This window comes from Heloderma suspectum, chromosome 7 (assembly GCF_057233095.1).
Source record: "Heloderma suspectum isolate Gila_16-S chromosome 7, 16-S_ref, whole genome shotgun sequence".
NCBI lineage: Eukaryota > Metazoa > Chordata > Lepidosauria > Squamata > Helodermatidae > Heloderma > Heloderma suspectum.
Window position 1 is genome coordinate 102,120,520 of NC_139464.1, and position 20,574 is coordinate 102,141,093.

Below are 20,574 nucleotides of genomic sequence, written 5' to 3' on the forward strand. Positions count from 1 at the left end.
GCGCCCTCAGTGGGCCCCTCCCTCAGTGAACCTACCTTCTCACCGCCATTGTCACCAGCTGCTATTGTTCCTCCTCCTCTTTCTCACCATTACTACCGCTTGCTTGCTTGACAGGCAAAGAGCCAGGGAGCAGGTAGGCAGTGTCATCTACTGCTCCTCTTTCTCAGTGGCACTGTTGTCTGGGTCAGAGTGAGAGACAGGCTGCAATAGTGAAGAGTAGGAGCAAATCCATGGGGCTTTTGTCAGTGGACCCCTGCTGGCGTGTGGGCCCTTGGCACGCACCCTACCATGCCTACCCTTTACTCCGACCCTGCCTTACCATAATAAAATAATGTTCACTTTTATGTTTCTTTCAACTTATTTCCACTCTAGTGTTATTGTGTTATTGAAACCAAAGCAATGCAGAGAGGAGAAAGAACGGGCAAACCCTCGCAGTTCCCTTACTATTTATGTTACTGAGAGGCCTAAGGTGAACCGTCTTCCTTTTATCAGCCTTAGTAGAAGAAAATGTCTGGAAAGGCCACCGTCTGCCTGTAAAACAAAAGCAATGTTTCTTTCCATCTTTGATAGCTGCTGAAGGACAGAGGAACAAACCAAAGGTAATAGAGTGGAAAATCAAAGGGGAAATTGAAGCAGGCTCAACAAAAAAGTGGCATAAAGGGTGAGAAGAATGGCTGCTACAGGCATGGGGAAAACAAGGGGAAATGGCACAATCTTGCTATCATGGTATTTGTATTAAAAACTTTGGGAGCTGCTGAGCTAAAGTTGTCTACAGATGAACTCAGTAAACTTGCAACATCTATACTAAAAATGGCTGGGAACTGGCAAATGCTATCTGATAATATGTTTTGTACATTGTGGCTCCCACCTCTGAAGCCTGGCAAGGATATGTGAAGATGCAAATTAGGGATTGATGAGAAATTTGTTTCAGTTCACTTTTGACCAGAATTTACCCAGCTCACACCTCCCAGAAACGAACGCAGGCCAGAACGTAATCTGCAGTCCTGAGCTTGAGATGCGATCTGCACCACCCAAAAATATGTGTTAGAAAAATGCATACGTTTGAAAAATGTGCATTGCATATATTTTAAATACATTAAAAATGTGCAAAACATGCTTTAATAATGGGAGAAAAATGTGTCCATTAAAAAGTGTGCACAACTGGTGTGTACGCTGCAGAAATGAGCATGAAAATATGCATGAATTTTCATGTGCAAAGAAAAAACATTGCTTGAGACCTGACATGGACACAAGTCGGAACAAGCATCAAGGTGCATTTCAGAGAACCTTGACAAGCTTCAGTTGTGCTGATTCATACATCTGTAATTGGAATCCAAAGTTAACCAGCTTGCACTTGCCCAAATTGGTTGCCATGGGGTGGTGGAGTTTGCAGGTCATTTCACCGCTGTAAGCATCCACCCCACACACTGATTTTGCTCACATTTGGCACATGATGCAATCACACTTCAGGTAAGTCTTATTTTCCACCAGTTGTGTTGTTCCTTGAACTATCTCACAGGCTGGTGGTGCTGCTTCATTTCAGTGGAAAAGCACATTTCCCCATGTGACTTAAAAATAGAGGATGTTCAAATCCATGAAGATTACAGAACCCCACTTCCCCAAAAGTTGTGGTCGATGACTTTTAGCCCAGAGATAGCCTACTTCTGAATAAACATAGGGTCAGATTATAACTAGAGCTGCAGTCCAGAGAATTTCAGTCCCATTTTTGCTGCATGTTTCATTCCCTAAATAGCTCCCCCCCCCCCCTGCTTGGGTCCAAACCTTGCTGAATGAACACACTCTAGGATAGCCTGGTGCCTTCCAGATGTGTTGGATTACAACTCCCTTCATTCCCAGCCAGCATAGCAATTGGCTGGATGAGAATGATGAAAGTTGTAGTTCAACACATCTGGAGGGCACCAGGTGGGTAAGGTTGCTCTAGGGAATGAAGCATTGAATATGCAATGCACAAGTGTACCTGGAACTGCAACATTGTCCCAGATACACTGGTTCTGCTTCATTGTGAGCTTCAGGGCAATTGTAAAGCATGTCATGCAGAAAAGGCAGAAATGGGATTGGATCCAGATTTAGCCCTACTAGAGCAGACCCATTGAAATCAATGGGTCTTAAGTTGGTCATGACTAACTTAAGTCCCATTGATTTCAGCAGGCCTGCTCAAAGGATGAATAAGTCTGGATCCAGCCCAGATACAGAGAAGATGAAGAAGAAAGGCGAAGGGGCAAGGTAGGAGGCAGATGGAATGGCAAAAGCCATCTTGCGAGTGACTGTGTGACATACAGCCCTCTGATTCAAAAATATGGTTGACTGCTCATCTTCGTTCTGGAAGTGGCCTACCAATGTCATGCTAGTTTGACCTGCACTACACCCCTTTTGGCAAGGCTCTAGTTACCTAGAAAGGAGGAAGGCTGGAGCTGCCAGACTGTGGTAATAGCCAGGCAGACTGTTACCAGGACCTTCTACAATCGTTTTTTTCCCTGCCTCCTGTTTTATTTGGTCCCATTTCTTATGTTAGCTTTCATTAAGCATGATGGGCAGGAATCGTTATTGCTCTTGGACAGGTCTAATTAAGAAAAATGAGCCAAAAGGCCATGGGAGAGGGAGAGAATGGCAAAAACATGTAAACATCCCAAACCATTTACATTGGCCACTGCCTTATATTGGGTCAGCTCATTAGTCTATCTAGCCCAGTGCTGCCTGCTCTCTAGGACAGGGCTGGGCAGAAGGTAGATCAGTCTCCACTGGTCGATTTCTGGATGACTGGCAAGGAAGGGTTTCTGACTCCCATTGGTTTCACAGTAGTGAGCGAAACTGAAGGTTAAAGACAGCAACCATCTGCCATGGCTGGTCTTGTGCTAATGGCTGGATTCTTAGCCTTGGTGTTCCTCACCTGCAAAATATTAATTGGATGCCTTTGAGCAAGTCTTTCTGCAGCAGTACTGGCCTCTTTGTGTTAGGACCTCTGATCTCTAGTAACTCAGATGGAGATTTCTATTTGTATGTACCAGGGATGGAGAACCTCCGGCCCGTGGACTGAATCTGGTCTGCCAGGCCAGCCCATTCAGCCTGTGGGGCCTCAGGCAAGGCCCCTCCCTGAAGCTCCAACCCCACGAAGAAGAGAGAGGGGCAGGAGTGACTGGGCCGCAGCCCCAAGGAGAGCTCCTTCAGGCCAGAGCTTTGTCCACCATGCTTCTTCCTAGACTCCCTGAAGGGGAAAGACGTAGGAGGAAGGAAGCTGGCTCCTCCAAGGGCCAGGTGAGGGCACAGTCACTCCGTCTGCCTCTCACCATTCAGGGAGAAGCCAGCTGCTGGGTCTCTTTTTCCATGCAGAGAGAGCCACAGAGTGACTACTCTGTGCCTCTCTCTACATGGGGGGGGGGGCAGATGATGTCAGGGGGGGAGCTTCAGGGAGGGACATGGCTTTGGGGAGGGGGGCCTTCCCCTGATATCAGCCAGCCCCCAGATTGGCCATGCTGTTTCCTGGCCATCCAGTCCCTGGTATATACAGTATGTGGTTCAGGGAGTGCAGTAGGCAATTGAGTCCACTGATACCTCACCCCCGTTTGTGCCCAGCTCTGAAGAGGGGGACAGGCCTTGGGATTCTGGTTAAAAAAAAAAAAAAATTGACCCGACAAGCTCGATGTTTGCTCACCACTGGACCAGGTTCCCAAGCAGAGGTCTTTCAAGTTACCTGCTGCCTGATCCTTACAAAGAAAAAGCGAAGCAACCCCAATGACTCCAGGGATTGAAGCTGGGACTTTCTGCATGTAAAGTCTATGCTCTATCACAGAACTATACTCCCTCCCTCTTGCCAGAAATGTCTGCACCCCAGGCATGGAGCCATCTCTACCCAAGAGTTGTGAATGTTAAGAAACTAACAGTGGAACACAGTATGCAAATATTATACATGCAGATTAAGGCAGGAGGGAGAAAAATCTAGGGTGGGATCCAAAGAGCTCTATTAGACATATTTAAGGGTTTGAGCATACCTGGTAGGACTGCTTTTACAATCCACACACACACACCCCAGGTGTGTCATGTCACAAACTGCTTTTGACAGTCCGCTCAGTTTCAAATGCATGCAGTTTGACATATGGCCTGGGACCACAGCTCAGTGGGAGAGCACCCACTTTGCATCAGAAGGTTCCAGGTTCGATCCCTGACATCTCCAGGTAGGGCAGAAAAAACACCTGCCTGAAACCCAGGAGAGCTACTGCCAGCCAGTGTTGACAATACTGGGCTAGATGGACCAGTGGTCTGGCTCGGTTTAAGGCAGAATGTTCCTGGAGGGAGTTGGAGACCACTGTTTGACAAAGACAAATCCAAAGACTTCTTGGGCTCACAGATTTTCTCCAGGTTTTCTACTAGATGAGAACTCAAGTGAAAGTACTGTCATTCTTTTACACAAAAGCCAATATTCCCATAGAAACACATGAATGTAAGTTTAGTAACAATGGCTTGGATCCTAAGATAAGTTAACATTCAGGGCAATCGTATACATATCTACTCAGAAGCAAGTCCTATTTAATTCAATAGTGCTTACTTCCAAGCAAGTGGGTATAGGATTGCAGGCTTAAGGAAGTTCGTGGAAGGAACATTTCCTGTCCACCCCTTCTTCCTACAGCCACCCACAACCCTTGAGAAGCATAGGATAGGAGACGACACCACATCATTCATGCAACAAAATGTCAATAGTGGACCTCCCATTTTAGGGGAAACGAAAACCGCAAAGCTAGAGAAATCAGTTGATTGCCAAAGCTAGAGGGATCTGTGATTCCCTCTGCAGGTGTTGGAACAGTCACAGTATTGTTAATTCTGTGACTGTATTAATCCAAAGGCCAATTCACACACGCTTGTTGTTGTTGTTGTTGTTGTTCAGTCGTTAAGTCGAGTCCGACTCTTCGTGACCCCATGGACCATAGCACGCCAGGCCTTCCTGTCCTCCGCTCTCCCCCGGAGTGTGCTCAAGTTCATATTCATTGCATCGGTGATGCTATCTAGCCATCTCATCCTCTGCCGTCCCCTTCTCCTTTGAAATAATTATTCAGTATGGATTATGAGAAAAATACATAGAACTGAAGATCGCCCATTTCAATCCTCTGCTCAGTAATTGCACAACCCAGCTCTGGCTCCATTTATTTGTCGGCCTTAGTGGTCCCTCTGTTGAGGAGAAGATGCAAACCACACCAGGCTATTTGTAAACAAAAAGCAAAAGCAGCCATGATGGTACATAAGAAATATTCTGAAATCTACAGTAAGGCATCAGTGCCTTTATTTGGGCCAGCTATGATGTCACAAAGCAAGCAAGCTTTTGAGTTCACCAGAACTCTTAACCAGGCTGCATGTTAAGGAAAAGTGGGGAGGGGAGACGGAAAACATCTGGCTTGCTATTGAAACCACAAAGTCTGCATTAGTCACAGTCTTAAGATTGCGCAGGAGTTGGAAGAGGTGGTAGACCTAAAGTGCAATCCTATGCATATTTAGACAGAAAAAAATCCTACAACTCCCAGCATTCTCCAGTCAGCACTCCCCCCCCACACACACACACATGCACACTTTGCTAGGGATAGACAAATCTGTCAATTTCAGTTTCTGTTAGTTTCTCATTTTTCCATCTTAAATTCTCTTCATTCTGAATTTTGAGAATTTTGGTTTTTAAGTTTGAATGCAATTTGCATGCATCTTTGTGCATGTTTGTCCTAATACATGCATTTTTGTATGCAATTTTGTTCAATATACACATTTTTACAAACAATTTTCAGTAATATACACACATGGGTGCACACTTTCCCCTAATATACATATTTTATATGTATGTTTTGATTTGAGGACTCTATTGAAAAATTCAGAGAAGTGCAAATTTTGAAGGAAACTGAATTTCATTTTACATATTGGTTTGAAAGTGTGAAATTAAGTAAGTTTGCATTATAATGAGAACCAAACAAATTTCTTTCCAATCCCTAGTCACACCTAGGACACTGAGAGAAAGAAACACAATGGCTGGTTGATTCATCATTTTTGAAAATATTAAACCAAGCAGTTATCCAGATTTGTCTCCAACTTTAAGCAAAACACACAGGTTCCTTTTTCAGTAGAGAACAGTCTATGGAGGAGGCTTTGGTCCTGACCACATTTGGCTTTGGTTACACCAGTCACTGGCATGTGGCCCCTGGAAGGTTAGTCATGCGGGAGCGTGGCCCTTGGGGTGAAAAATGTCCATCAGCCGCAGCTTAGGCAGTCTTCCCTAACCTAGTGGCCTCTAGAGATTTTGGATTACAGCTCCTATCAGCCCCAGTCAGCATAGCCAGGGATCATGGGGGTTATAGTCCAAAACATCTGGAGGCACAAAGTTAGGAAAAGCTGGCTTAGAGAATAGACCCAATGGAGAAAAACATTGGAAGACCCATTGTGGGATTCTCTTACCAGCAATGGGCATTTAGTGGCATATTGCTTTGAACAAGGAGTTTCCAGATAGCCTTCCATGACAAATAGCCAGTGATCATCCCATAGAGAATACTGGGCAAAGATACACCAATCATGTTGTTGTTGTTGTTCAGTCGTTCAGTCGTGTCCGACTCTTCGTGACCCCATGGACCATAGCACGCCAGGCCTTCCTGTCCTGCGCTCTCTCCCGGAGTGTGCTCAAGTTCATATTCATTGCATCCGTGATGCTATCTAGCCATCTCATCCTCTGCCGTCCCCTTCTCCTTTTGCCTTCAGTCTTTCCCAGCATCAGGGTCTTTTCCAGGGAGTTTTCTCTTCGCATTAGGTGGCCAAAATATTGGAGCTTCAGCTTCATTATCTGTCCTTCCAATGAGCAGTCAGGGTTGATTTCCTCTCACTCAGTAAAAGGCAACTTTCTATGCCACAACTCTGGGGTTCAGTTTAGTGTTATATGATCAGCTGTACTGCTCTGTTTCTGATCTTTCAAAGACTTACCTTGAAGAGACAAGGCCTTGCTGGTGGTGGAACCTCACAGTTCTGGAATTCCCTTCCAGTCAGGTTATGCTTGGTCCCTACAGTACAGGTGTTTAAGTGGAACTTATTTCTTCAATGCTGCCTTTCACTAAAAGTGGAAATGGCTTGTGTGATTCAGATCAGCATGTGCCAAATGTATCTTTCTGTCATGCCGTTTGTGTACGTTGCTTTGTGAGGGCCTAGCCCTGAAAGCAACTTATAAATGCTTTGAATGAACAAACACATTATCAATCTTTGGAATGTTTTCATGAGATGGGCAACTGGTAACGTGCAGGGGGATGGAGATCAAGTACCTAGGGCAATACAAATGAGGTGACTCCTTGGTGGATTGGCTCCACCAGCGCATCTGCTGAACAGAGAGTGACTTGTTGGGTGGCAGAGGAGGAGATCAGACCCAGTGGGGGATCGGAACAGCTCACCACACCACATGACTGTTTGGCTGGCAGGAACATTCTCGATTTCTCACTGCAGCAGCTTGTACCCCGCTGAATGATGCACATGAGGACCACATTTTAGGACGTGCTTTGTGTCTCTTAAAGGAACATCTAAGCTGTCATCTCAACTTTTATATTTGTAAATTAAAAACATGAATATTGCAACAGGTAAACTCCCTCTCCAAAGGAGACCACACCCTGAGGAGTCCTGCTGTCCCCTGGGATGTCTCACTGCTCTGAGAAATGGGGGGGGGGGGTTGAGGGGCAAATCTGTCACTTTCTCTTTCTCCCACATTTGGAGTTTTAAAATCTCAAGGTCTTTCTCTCCCAGCTATGAAGAACTTTGTGGATTTTGGTAAATTGTTATCAAAACTGAACTGAAATGAAATTCTCACCATCTGCATCAGGAAATTCAGTAGATACAGCTATTCCCAGCACGGAGAGGACCATGGTGCACCTGCCTGCCATAGAGCTGTTATAAGATGAGCAGCGTCTAAGGAGAAAAAAAGAAGTGGCAACCCTAATTCAGCATCACAAACATGGCTGAATGCACAAAGATTCAAATCCAGCTTTGGTTTCTCCCACAGTAACATTTTTTAAATTGCAAGTCCTTTTTGTGCCGAATATGGAGAACTTTGTTACTTTTGGTAAATTCTTATCAGAACTGAACCAAACTGAACTTCTCACCCATCCCTAAGTAGGAGCTCATCTTCCTAGAATGAGAATGTGATCACGGCAACTAAGTTACGAGTAATGCGAAGCTTTCTTTTTCATTTTGTAGGTTAGTTGTGAAGGACAAACATCTATTTCCTTCCAAATGTACAATACCAGAAATAGTTAAAACAAGTGCCCTGGTGCAGTGCTTTGACACTGACATGAAGTCTCCAGTGAGCACCTGGGTCAGCTCCCTCATAACTGTAGACTAGCCCATTCCTTCGAAGAGGGAGAAACTGCATGCTGCACAGAGCACCCCTCTCCCTTGCGACAGGCAGCATGCTTAGGGGAACTCCGTGTGCATGCAAACTGAAGTGGATCATGGTTAATTCAGGACACACGCGACACGTGGGGCTTTTGGTCCTGGAGATCTCCTTCTGCCCACTTCTCAGAAGACAGACAGGCGACTGTAGAGGAAATTCCAGAAGACCACTGTATATTGAGGAGATAGATGTGGCATGCTGCAACTGCTCCTTCCATGCCTAAACTTCCCATGAGGCCTTATAAGCCAGGTCTCTTAGGCTTCTTCCAGAACTATTAGACACCTTGGTCTGATTCTTGTTTTTCAAGGTTAGAATTAAGAGTCAAGACGATATGGCCTTGGAAGGCAGGGAGGATCTCTTTGGCTGCGGTCCACTTGCTAATTTAAGTGCAGATGCCTAGACATCATGAGACCATCACAGCAGGTGTTATTAGAAGGCTGTGGACCCAGCACGTAGGCCCAGGGAGCCCCTGTGAGAAACAGCACATAGACATGGGGAGCATCAAGTATATAAGTCCCTCCAGAGTGTCACTCAGTTGAGCTTCGGCGCAGACCGGGACTATGGAGGTGCTGTGCATCGGCTGACAGGAGTCTCTCCGCTGTTGTTATCTGGGGCTCCTGACAGCAGAACAGAGGAGTAAGATATTTTGCTTAGTTTGCTTTATAACATCATATGCTAAACTGTGATACTCTGCCTGCTATAGTTAGTAAAGCTTTTTGACGCTTACTGACTTGTGTGATCATTGATCTGAATCCAAACAAAAACCTCTCTGCCTTTGGCAAAACAGTGACACAGTGACACTCTTCCAATACCTGAAGAGCTGACACACAGAAGACTAGATCTAGGCGGGACTAGATATAGGAAGGTAGATTTTGGTTGAACATTAGGATAAACTTTTTACTGGTAAGAGCAGTTCAACAGCAAAACCAATGACCTGGGGGGAGTGGACTCTCCCTCACTGGATGTCTTCAAGGGGAGGCTGGACAGCCATCTGTCGGAGATGCATGCATTGAGCAAGGAGTTGGGCTAATGACTCCCTCCAATTCTATGCTTCTCTCCATTTCTATCAAACAGCCTTCTCCAACCTGGTGCCCTTCAGATGTATTGGATGGCAATTCCCAGAATTCCCAGCTGGCATATCTAGAGGGCACCAAGTTGGGGAAGGCTGCTATAAAAGGTATAGGGCAGGTTTGCACATCACGCTAAGCCACCCTGCGAATAAGCCACAGTGAGTTGGTTGTTCACTGGGTTGTTTGTTCCTCCTCCTTCCCCCTTAGTCCTCCAGCCAGCTCTAGCACATATCCCAGGCACCTTTGTGGCAGAACCCATCTTGTCTCCTCGCCTTGGCCCCTTCTCCACTTCATTCGCCACCTTTTTGAATCTCGCTCGCCTGTGTTCAGAGATTATCATTTAGGAACTGAGAGCTTGTTTTTGTTTAGAAGATTTCTATTTTAATCTTAACACTATCTTTGCCATTCCCAAGGCTATAATTGAGAGGGCACCAAGACATTATCTGTCAGGGATGCTCTGACTTGGATTCCTGCATTGAGCAGGGGGTTGGACTCAATGGCCTTGTAGGCCCCTTCCAACCCTACTATTCTATGATTCTATGATTCCCCAGCTCTAAAACTATAAAGGCAATCAGGGATGAAATTTTAGGTATAGGCAAGTGGGGTGGGTTTAGTTCAAAATGAAAGAGCTGAGTAAATGTCATTGCACAGAACAGTCCCATTTTATCCAGAAACAAATATGTGCCTTTGAGGAAACAAAAGAGTTTGTTGACGTGGTCAGATCAAAATCCATGGTGGTGTCAAAGGAATAATCAGATGACTACTTATTCAGCATTAGAATGCCAATCACTTTTAATTTGAATGGATTTTGAGTTGTGCCAGAATAAAATGTAGATGGAATGCAGACAAGCAGGCCTTCATCTAACTTCCCATTAGGAGCAGCTGGATCGTAGTTCACTCCTCTCTGCCTTTAATATTCTTTTTTCAGTGTTTCCAGTGCTAAGGATATTTCTCTTGGGAGCTGAAGTTGTATTAGATTCCTCTCCTTCTCAGTCGGAAGCTATTGATACTTCCTATTACCTCCACTGTCTTGTTCAGCCCACAGCGTTGCCTACCACTCACTATCTCATTCTCAAGAGTGCTTGGCAGCCCTCTGGCTAAAGCTGCCATAGGTCAGCCAAGTTAAGGTCACCCACTTTTTGAAAGCAATATATGATGCTGCCTTATACTAGGTCGGGCTCTTTGTGCATCTCGTCTTGCATTGTCTGTTCTGACGGGCAGCAGCTAGGGGTGGATGAACACAAGAACATAAGGACATAAGAAGAGCCCTGCTGGGTCAGACCGAGGGTCCATCTAGTCCAGCATTCTGTTCATGCAGTGGCCAACCAGCTGTCAACCAGGAACCCACAAGCACGATACGAGCGCAACAGCACCTTCCCACCCATGTTCCCCAGCAACTGGTGTACATAGGCTTACTGCCTCTGCTACTGGAGGTAGCACATAGCCATCAGGACTAGTAGCCATTGATAGCCTGCTCCTCCAGGTATTTATCTAACCCTCTTTTAAAGCCATCCAAAGCAGCAGCCTTCACTACATCAAATCAAATTCCATAATTTAACTATGTGCCATGTGAAGAAGTACTTCTTTTTATCTGTCCTGAATCTCCCACCCATCCACCAGCTTCATGGGATGACCCTGGGGTCTAGTATTTTGAGAGAGAGAGAGAAAAATGTTTCACTATCCACATTCTCCATACCATGCATAATTTTGTACGGCCGATGTTGGTTTCTCTCAGTTTCTCATTTTTCCCATCTTAGGTTTGAACTTTGTGAATATTTCTTAAAAGTTGCATGAACCCATATTTCTCCTGATGCATGCATTTTTGCCTAAGAAACTTTTTTGCAAGCGATTTTCCTAATATAATGCATTTTTAATGTTATTTCCCCTACCATACACATCTTTGTATGCATTTTCTCATTGGAGAGCTCCATTGCATAGTTCAGAGAAATGCACATTTCGAAGGAAAGCTGAAATTTGGTTCACCTAGTGCATCAAAAGGGAAAATTAGATCCTATTAAAATGCAAACTGAATGACTTTCTCCCCAGTCCCTAGCAGCAGCTCTCCAGCTGAGAGAGATGTCTTTCCTTCACATGGAGCTTTTCTACAAGAGGCTTTTAACCCACCAGTTTGCCGAGGCTTCTGGTTTTGAATCCTTTGTGGGGTTAAGCTTGGCTCCTTTACACGTGCTTTTTTCTGAGGTGGGAGGTGGGTCTTTCCCTGCCTTTCTATATGTTCCATTACACAACCAGTAGTGGCACTGTGGTATAGCAGAATTGTGCAAATACAAGAAGGTCTCATGCCACCGTTCACAGAAATACCAGAAATCCCTCATTAGAACACATACACCCCACCCTATAATGGTTGCAAAGCATGGGAGAAGCCCTGGAAGATGACAACGTCATGTAAAGCACACACAAATTACCATGAATGAGGAATCATGAGCACACAATAAATGCCTTGAGTAGAAAGGCTCTTGGTCCCTTTTAACAGGAAATACCAGGGACCAAATCTAGAGCCTTTTGCATGTAAAGCATGTGCTCTTCCATGGAGCTCTGGTCCCTACTCCATAAAGCACACCACTGGCAACAGCAGTGTTATATTACTTTTAAAACAACAAATAGCAACAACAACAACCTCCCCCCCCACACACACACACACACACAAACTTTTTCCAGCTCTTTAAATGGATTTGAGTAGTAGATGATGCCTAGGAACTATGGGGGCTAGTGTGGAGTTTAGATGCCCTACTCACTTATAACACAACTTTGACAGGAAAAAAAATACAGCCTTGGGCCTAGTTGCTACCCAACCATAGCTAGTCATGGGGTGGCTGGGTGAGATTAGTTCTTGTGTAAGCAGCCTGTAATGCAGCCAGATCTTTTGGACATCAACTCCCATCAGCCACAGCCAGCACAGCCAATGGTCAGGAATCCTGGGAGTTATAGTCCAAACTACCTGGAAGGCACCAGGTTGGGGAAGGCTGGCACCACCCCACTAGAAAGAAGACTTATGCCAAATGTGCCATCGTGAGTATACCATCTAGGGCCCTTTTGCAAGTCTGTTAGTTGCTGGCAATCATGGCAAAAGAAGTCATTGTTCTCTGCCACCATTGTATGTTGTTGTTGTTCAGTCGTTCAGTCATGTCCAACTCTTTGTGACCGCATGGATCATAGCACGCCAGGCCCTCCTGTCCTCCGCTCTCTCCCGGAGTGTGCTCAAGTTCATATTCATTGCATCGGTGATGCTATCTAGCCATCTCATCCTCTGCTATCCCCTTCTCCTTTTGCCTTCAATCTTTCCCAGCATCAGGGTCTTTTCCAGTGACTTTTCTCTTCACATTAGGTGGCCAAAATATTTGAGCTTCAGTTTCAATATCTGTCCTTCCAACGAGCCATCAGGGTTGATTTCTTTTAGGATTGACTGATTTGACCTCCTTGCAGTCCAGGGGACTCGTAAGAGTCTTCTCCAGCACCACAGTTCGAAAGCATCGATTCTTTGGCGCTCAGCCTTCCTTATAATCCAGCTGTCACAGCCATACGTTGCTACTGGGAAAACCATAGCTTTGATTACACGAACTTTTGTCAGCAAGGTGATGTCTCTGCTTCTGACTATGCTGTCTAGGTTTGCCATAGCTTTCCTCCCAAGGAGCAAGCATCTTTTAATTTCATGGCTACAGTCACCATCTGCATTGATTTTCACGTCAGACTTTGAAGCTTTGGGAAGGAAACTCAAGAACTTTGGGGTCCAGATAGTTTTCTCATCCATCCTTCCAGTAGTTAGGAGAGGGATAGAAAGTGAACGAAAAATACTCCGGGTGAATGACTGGCTACGAAGGTGGTGCCGACGAGAGAGATTTGGATTCTGGGACCATGGGCTATACTTCCTGGAAGATGGACTGTTGGCTAGGGACGGGTTGCACCTCACAAAGGATGGGAAGAATGTGTTTGGCCACAGCATGAAGAACTGCATCAGGAGGGCTTTAAACTGAATCCTACGGGGAAGGGAGATGTAATGTTGGGGGTAACAATGGACGTAGGCACGTGCACTGCAATGGAGAGAACAGCTCTGATAGCGCCCAATAATAGTCTTCAGACACATGTAGGAAGAAATCCAGACTATGAAGCACATGGTCTTCGATGTCTATATACATCGAAGAATGTATATAGAGTATGGGAAACAAACAGAACGAACTTGAACTCTTAATACAAGAGGGAAATTATGACCTGATAGGTATAACTGAGACTTGGTGGGATGACTCTCATGACTGGAATACAGCAATTGAAGGATATAACTTGTTCAAAAAGAACAGGAGGAACAGAAAGGGAGGTGGGGTTGCACTGTATGTGAAAAATACATATCTCTGCACAGAAATACAGGAGGAGGAGCTTGGTAGCAAATAGCCAATGTTTTAAGGAAGCATGATGTAGTAGTAATGGGGGACTTCAATTTCCCCGATATTTGTTGGGAGCCAAATTCTGCAAAACATGGCCCCTCCAGGAAATTCCTGAGTTGTGTGGTAGATAACTTCCTCCTACAGAAAGTAGAGGAAGGAACTAGAGGATCGGCTATCCTTGACTTGATCCTAACCAACAGAGATGACTTAGTGGATAAAGTAGCAGTGACAGGAACTCTGGGGGAAAGCGACCATGTTGTACTTGAGTTCTTGGTTCTAAGGGAAGCGAAAGCTGAGTAGTCAAACGCCTACCCTGGATTTTAGGAAACCTGAATTTTAATAAACTCAGAACAATGATCAGTAAGGTCCCATGGCAAGCGACTCTAACGAGAAAAGGAGTCCAAGATGGGTGGGAGCTTTTAAAAAAGGAAATTCTCAAGGCACAATCACAAACAATTCCAACAAGAAGAAAAGGTGGAAGACAACAGAAGAAGCCAATGTGGCTTCACAAAAAGCTTAGGGATGACCTGAAAACAAAAAAGGACACATATAGGAAGTGGAAAGAAGGCCAAGTAACAAAGGAAGAGTACAGGCAGATAGCACAGAATTGCAGGGATGGCGTCAGGAAGGCTAAAGCTGAGAATGAGCTGAGGTTAGCAAGGGATACTAAAAACAAAAAGGCTTTCTTCAGCTACGTGCATAGTAAAAGGCAGAGGAAAGAAATGGTGGTTCAGCTATTAAATAAATATGGCAAAATGATAACAGATGACAAAGAAAAGGCAGAGGTGCTCAATTCCTACTTTGGCTCAGTCTGCTCCAAAAGAGGGTCTATGATCCCCCTGGAAAAGGCAAAGTACAGGCTGAAGGGGCAGGATTGCAGCTTGAGATCGATAGGCATATGGTCAAGGAACACCTAATGACTTTGAATGAGTTCTAATCTCCAGGGCCAGATGAACTGCATCCTAGAGTAATAAAGGAACTGACAGAAGAACTCTCAGAACCACTGTCTATTCTCTTTGAGAAATCATGGAGGATGGGGGAAGTGCCAGATGACTGGAGGAGGGCTAACGTTGTCCCTATCTTCAAAAAGGGTAAAAAGGAGGAACCTGGGAACTACAGACCAGTCAGTCTGACATCAATCCCTGGGAAAATTCTGGAGCAGATGATAAAGGAATCCATCTGGAAGCACCTTGACAACAATGCCGTGATTACTCGAAGCCAACATGGATTTGTCAAAAACAAGTCCTGCCAGACTAATCTGATCTCACTTTTGGATCAAGTAACCTCCCTTGTGGATTGTGGGAATGCTGTAGACATCATATACCTCAACTTCAGCAAAGTTTTCGACAAAGTGCCCCATGGTATCCTGATGAGCAAACTAGCTCAAAGTGGGCTAGATGAAACAACCATCTGGTGGATCCACAGTTGGCTACAGAATTGGACTCAAAGAGTGCTTATCAATGGGACCTTCTCAAACTGGGGAGAGGTAACGAGTGGGGTACTGCAGGGCTCAGTCCTGGGCACAGTGCTCTTCAACATTTTTATTAATGACTTGGAGGAGGAGGTGCAGAGAATGCAGATCAGATTTGCAGATGACACAAAATTGGGCAGGATAGCTAATACTTTGGAAGGCAGAAACAAAATTCAAAATCAAAACAAGTGATCTGGATAGACTGGAGCGCTGGGCAGAAAACAACAGAATGACATTTAATAGGGATAAATGCCAAGTTCTTCACCTAGGAAAAAGAAACCAAATGCACAGTTACAAGATGGGGGATACATGGCTCAACAACACTACAAATGAGAAGGATCTTGGAATTGTGGTAGATCACAAGCTGAAGATGAGCCAACAATGTGATGTGGCTGCAAAAAAGGCAAATGCTCTTTTGGGCTGCATTCACAGAAGCATAGCTTCCAAATCCCGGGAAGTATTAGTTCTCCTCTACTCAGCACTGGTTAGGCCAGATCTGGAGTACTGTGTCCAGTTCTGGGCACCACACTTTAAGAAGGATACAGACAAACTGGAGAGGGTTCAGAGGAGGGCAACAAAGATGATCAGGGGACTGGAAACAAAGCCCTATGAAGAGAGTCTGAAAGAACTGGGCATGTTTAGCCTTGAGAAGAGAAGACTGAGGGGAGATATGATAGCACTCTTCAAGTACTTGAAAGGTTGTCACACAGAAGAAGGCCAGGATCTCTTCTTGATCATCCCAGAGCACAGGACACGGAATAATGGGCTCAAGTTACAGGAAGCCAGATTCCGGCTGAACATCAGGAAAAACTTCCTGACTGTTAGAGCAATACGACAATGGAACCAATCACCTGGGGAGGTGGTGGGCTCTCCCACACTGGAGGCCTTCAAGACGAGGCTGGACAGCCATTTGTCAGGGATGCTCTGACTTGGATTCCTGCCTTGAGCGGCAGGTTGGACTCGATGGCCTTGTAGGCCCCTTCCAACCCTACTATTCTATGATTCTATGATTCTATGGATCTTGGAGCCCAAGAAAGTAAAATCTGTCACTGCTTCCATTTCTTCCCCTTCTATATGCCAGGAAATGATGGGGCCAGATGCCATGATCTTAGTTTTTTTAATTTTGAGTTTCCAACCAGCTTTTGCACTCTCCACTTTCACCCTCAACAAGAGGCTCTTTAGATCCTCTTCGCTTTCTGCCATTAGGGTGGTATCGTCTGCATATCTGAGGTTGTTGATAATTCTCCCGGAAATCTTAATTCTGACCTGTGATTCATCCAACCCGGCGTTTCTCATGATGTACTCTGCATATAAGTTAAATAAGCAGGGCGACAATATACAACCTTGTTGTACTCCTTTCTCAATTTTGAACCAAACGTTTGTTCCATGTCCGCTTCTTACTGTTGCTTCTTGACGCTCGTACAGGTTTCTCAGAAGACAGGTAAGGTGGTTTGGTACTCCCATCTCTTTCAGAATTTGTTGTGATCCACACAATCAAAGGCTTTAGCATAGTCAATGAAGCAGAAATAGATGTTTTTCTGGAATTCTCTTGCTTTCTCCATGATCCAGCGAATGTTGGCGATTTGATCTCTAGTTCCTCTGCCTCTGCGAAACCCAGGTTGTACTTCTGGTAGTTCTTGGTTCACATACTGCTGAAGCCTAGCTTGTAGGATTTTGAGCATAACCTTGCAGGCATTTGAACACTCTTTGGCATTGCCCTTCTTTGGCATTGGAATGTAAACTGACCTTTTCCAGTCTTGTGGCCACTGCTGAGTGTTCCAAATTCGTTGGCATATTGAGTGCAGCACTTTAACAGCATCGTCTTTTAGGATCTTAAATAGCTCAGCTGGAATACTGTCATCTCCGCTAGCTTTGTTGTTACTAATGCTTCCTAAGGCCCACTTGACTTCACTGTCGAGGATGTCCGGCTCAAGTTCAGTGACTGCACTATCATGGCTATCAGGGACATTCAGATCTTTCCTGTATAGTTCTTCTGTGTATTCTTTCCACCTCTTCTTAATCTCATCTGCTTCTGTTAGGTCCCTGCCTTCTTTGTCCTTTATCATGCCCGTCTTTGCACAAAACGTTCCCTTGATATCTCCGATTTTCTTGAAGAGATCTCTAGTCTTTCCTATTCTATTGTTTTCTTCTATTTTGATCAAATCAAATTGAATGATTCTGGGTGATGAGAATACAATGGCCAGAAGTACCTTTTATGAACTTAATCCATTATATAGGCTAGACATCTTCCTGCAGTAGGAAGAACTTGCTATCCTGATCCATGCTTTCATAACCCGGGAAGTACTAGTTCCCCTCTACTCAGCGCACTGGAGGCATTCAAGACGAGGCTGGACAGCCATCTGTCAGGGATGCTGTGACTTGGATTCCTGCACTGAGCAGGGGGTTGGACTCGATGGCCTTGTCGGCCCCTTCCAACCCTACTATTCTACTACTATTCTACTAACCTCTGGAACTGACTATGCTAATGCTCTTTATGTGGGGCTGCCCTTGAAGATGCCTCAGCAAAGGCAGAATGCCACTTCCCACCCAGATGTGGGGAGTTGGGAATCTATTCAGCCCACTTTGCAACACCTGCACTTTCTCCTTATTAGTCTTAAGGTCCAATCCAAGGGGCTAGTCCTTACCATTAAAGCTCTTCACGGTTTGGATTCCATACAACTGTCAGGGCTGAGTGAGGCAAGAGGCAAATGGCATGGCTTCAATCAGGCCAGAGTCAGGAGCAGGCAGACAACATTCCAAAGGGGCAGAGGCAGATAAATCATAGAATCATAGAATAGTAGGGTTGGAATGGGCCTACAAGGCCATCGAGTCCAACCCCCTGCTCAATGCAGGAATCCGAGTCAGAGCATCCCTGACAGATGGCTGTCCAGCCTCGTCTTGAATGCCTCCAGTGTGGGAGAGCCCCCCCCCCGGGAATTGGTTCCATTGTCATATTGCTCTAACAGTCAGGAAGTTTTTCCTGATGTTCAGCTGGAACCTGGCTTCCTGCAACTTGAGCCCATGGTTCCGTGTCCTGCACCCTGGGATGTTCGAGAAGAGATCCTGGCTTTCCTCTCTGTGACAGCCATTCAAGTACTTGAAGGGTGCTATCATATCTCCCCTCAGTCTTCTCTTCTCAAGACTAAACATGCCCAGTTCTTTCAGTCTCTCCTCATAGGGCTTTGTTTCCAGTCCCCTGATCATCTTCGTTGCCTTCTTCTGAACCCTCTCCAGTTTCTCTGCATCCTTCTTAAAGTGTGGTGCCCAGAACTGGACACAAGTACATGATTTGGAAGCTATACTTCTATTAATGCAGCCCAAAATAGCATTTGCCTTTTTTTCAGCCACATCACATTGTTGGCTCATATTCAGCTTGTGATCGACAACAATTCCAAGATCCTTCTCGCTTGTAGTATTATTGAGCCACGTATCGCCCATCTTGTAACTGTGCTTTTGGTTTCTTTTTCCTAGGTGCAGAACTTGGCATTTATCCCTATTAAATTTCATTCTGCTGCTTTCTGCCCAGCGCTCCAGCCTATCAAGATTACTTTGAATTTTGTTTCTGTCTTCCAAAGTATGAGCTATCCCGCCCAATTTTGTGTCATCTGCAAATTTGATCAGCATTCCCTGCACCTCCTCCTCCAACTCATTAATACAAATGTTGAAGAGCGCTGGGCCCAGGACTGAGCACTGCAGTACCCTGCTTGTTACCTCTCCCCAGTTCAAGAAGATCCCATTGATAAGCACTCTTTGAGTCCGATTCTGTAGCCAACTGTCGATCTACCTGATTGCTGTTCCACCTAGCCCACTTTGAGCTAGTTTGCTCATCAGGATATCATGGGGCACTTTGTTGAAAGCTTTGCTGAAGTCGATGTATATGATGTCCACAGCATTCCCACAGCCCACAAGGGAGGTTACCTGATCAAAAAATGAGATCAGATTCGTCTGGCAGGATTTGTTCTTGACAAATCCATGTTGGCTTCGAGTAATCACTGCATTGTTTTCAAGGCGCTTACAGATGGATTGCTTTATCATCTGCTCTGGAATTTTCCCAAGGATTGATGTCAGACTGACTGGTCTGTAGTTCCCAGGTTCCACTTTTTTACCCTTTTTGAAGATAGGGACAACATTAGCCCTCCTCCAGTCATCTGGCACTCCACCTGTCCTCCATGATTTCTCAAAGAGAATAGACAGTGGTTCTGAGAGTTCTTCTGTCAGTTCCTTTATTACTCTAGGATGCAGTTCATCTGGCCCTGGAGATTTGAACTCATTCAATGTAATTGGGTGTTCCTTGACCATATGCCTATTGATCGCAAGCTGCAAGATGAGGTGGTCTTTACAAGGGCTGCTGGTCAGGTTTCTGAGCAGACAGCCAAGGGGGTGAGGCAAAGGTGAGTCTGTTTAGCACCTTCCTCACAGACGAGTTGGTCAGACCAGTGGAAGCTGGTGGCTCTGATTTCAGTGGGGCTGTAATTCCATTCTGGGTTTCAGTCAGAATAGCCAGAACTCTAAAGGAACTATCCAAGATGCTGCACCCATTTTGTGGCTATGGTCAGCACCTTGGATAGCTCATTTAGAGTTCTGGCTGGTTCTCACTGAAACCCAGAATGGAATCACAGGCTTACCAAAATCGGGGCCACCAGCCGCCACTGGTTCAGACTGAGGAACAAAGCCTGGATCAACAAGCAGGCCCATATCGGTTCCTCAAGTCACCTGGTTTGACAAACGGTAGCACTATCCCAAGCTGTTTCAACAAGAGTGCAGCTGCAGTTCCACAGAGATCTGTCTGGAAGCTCCCTTTGCCCAAGAGCTGCCCTGAGCCCTGCTGCCAGACTCCCTGTTTCAGGACATCAGTGTGTTATAATACCTCAGCTATAGCCTCTTCCCCCATATGAACCTGGCTGCTGTTTATATTCTGCAGGGCAGCCCCTGCGTGGTGTGCCTACAAGGGACATCAGTACTTATACCACAATCAAGGAGTATATCCGCTACTGTGATTGCTCTAAGTTTATGGACCAAGCTCTTCAATGAGGTTCCATATTGTATAGTTCTTCTTGCAGTTTTCACAGTGGCTGCAAAATCAGCCTCTCCCATAGGGCCTAGGCTGCTGAATAGTAATTCTGGCCCTGTAATAATTGCGCATCCACTTCTGCATTGCCAAAAAAGAAAGAAATGAGGTCCTGGGTGGCTGCTGAGTCTGCTGTCCAGGTGCTCACTGTTAATGGTTCAAGG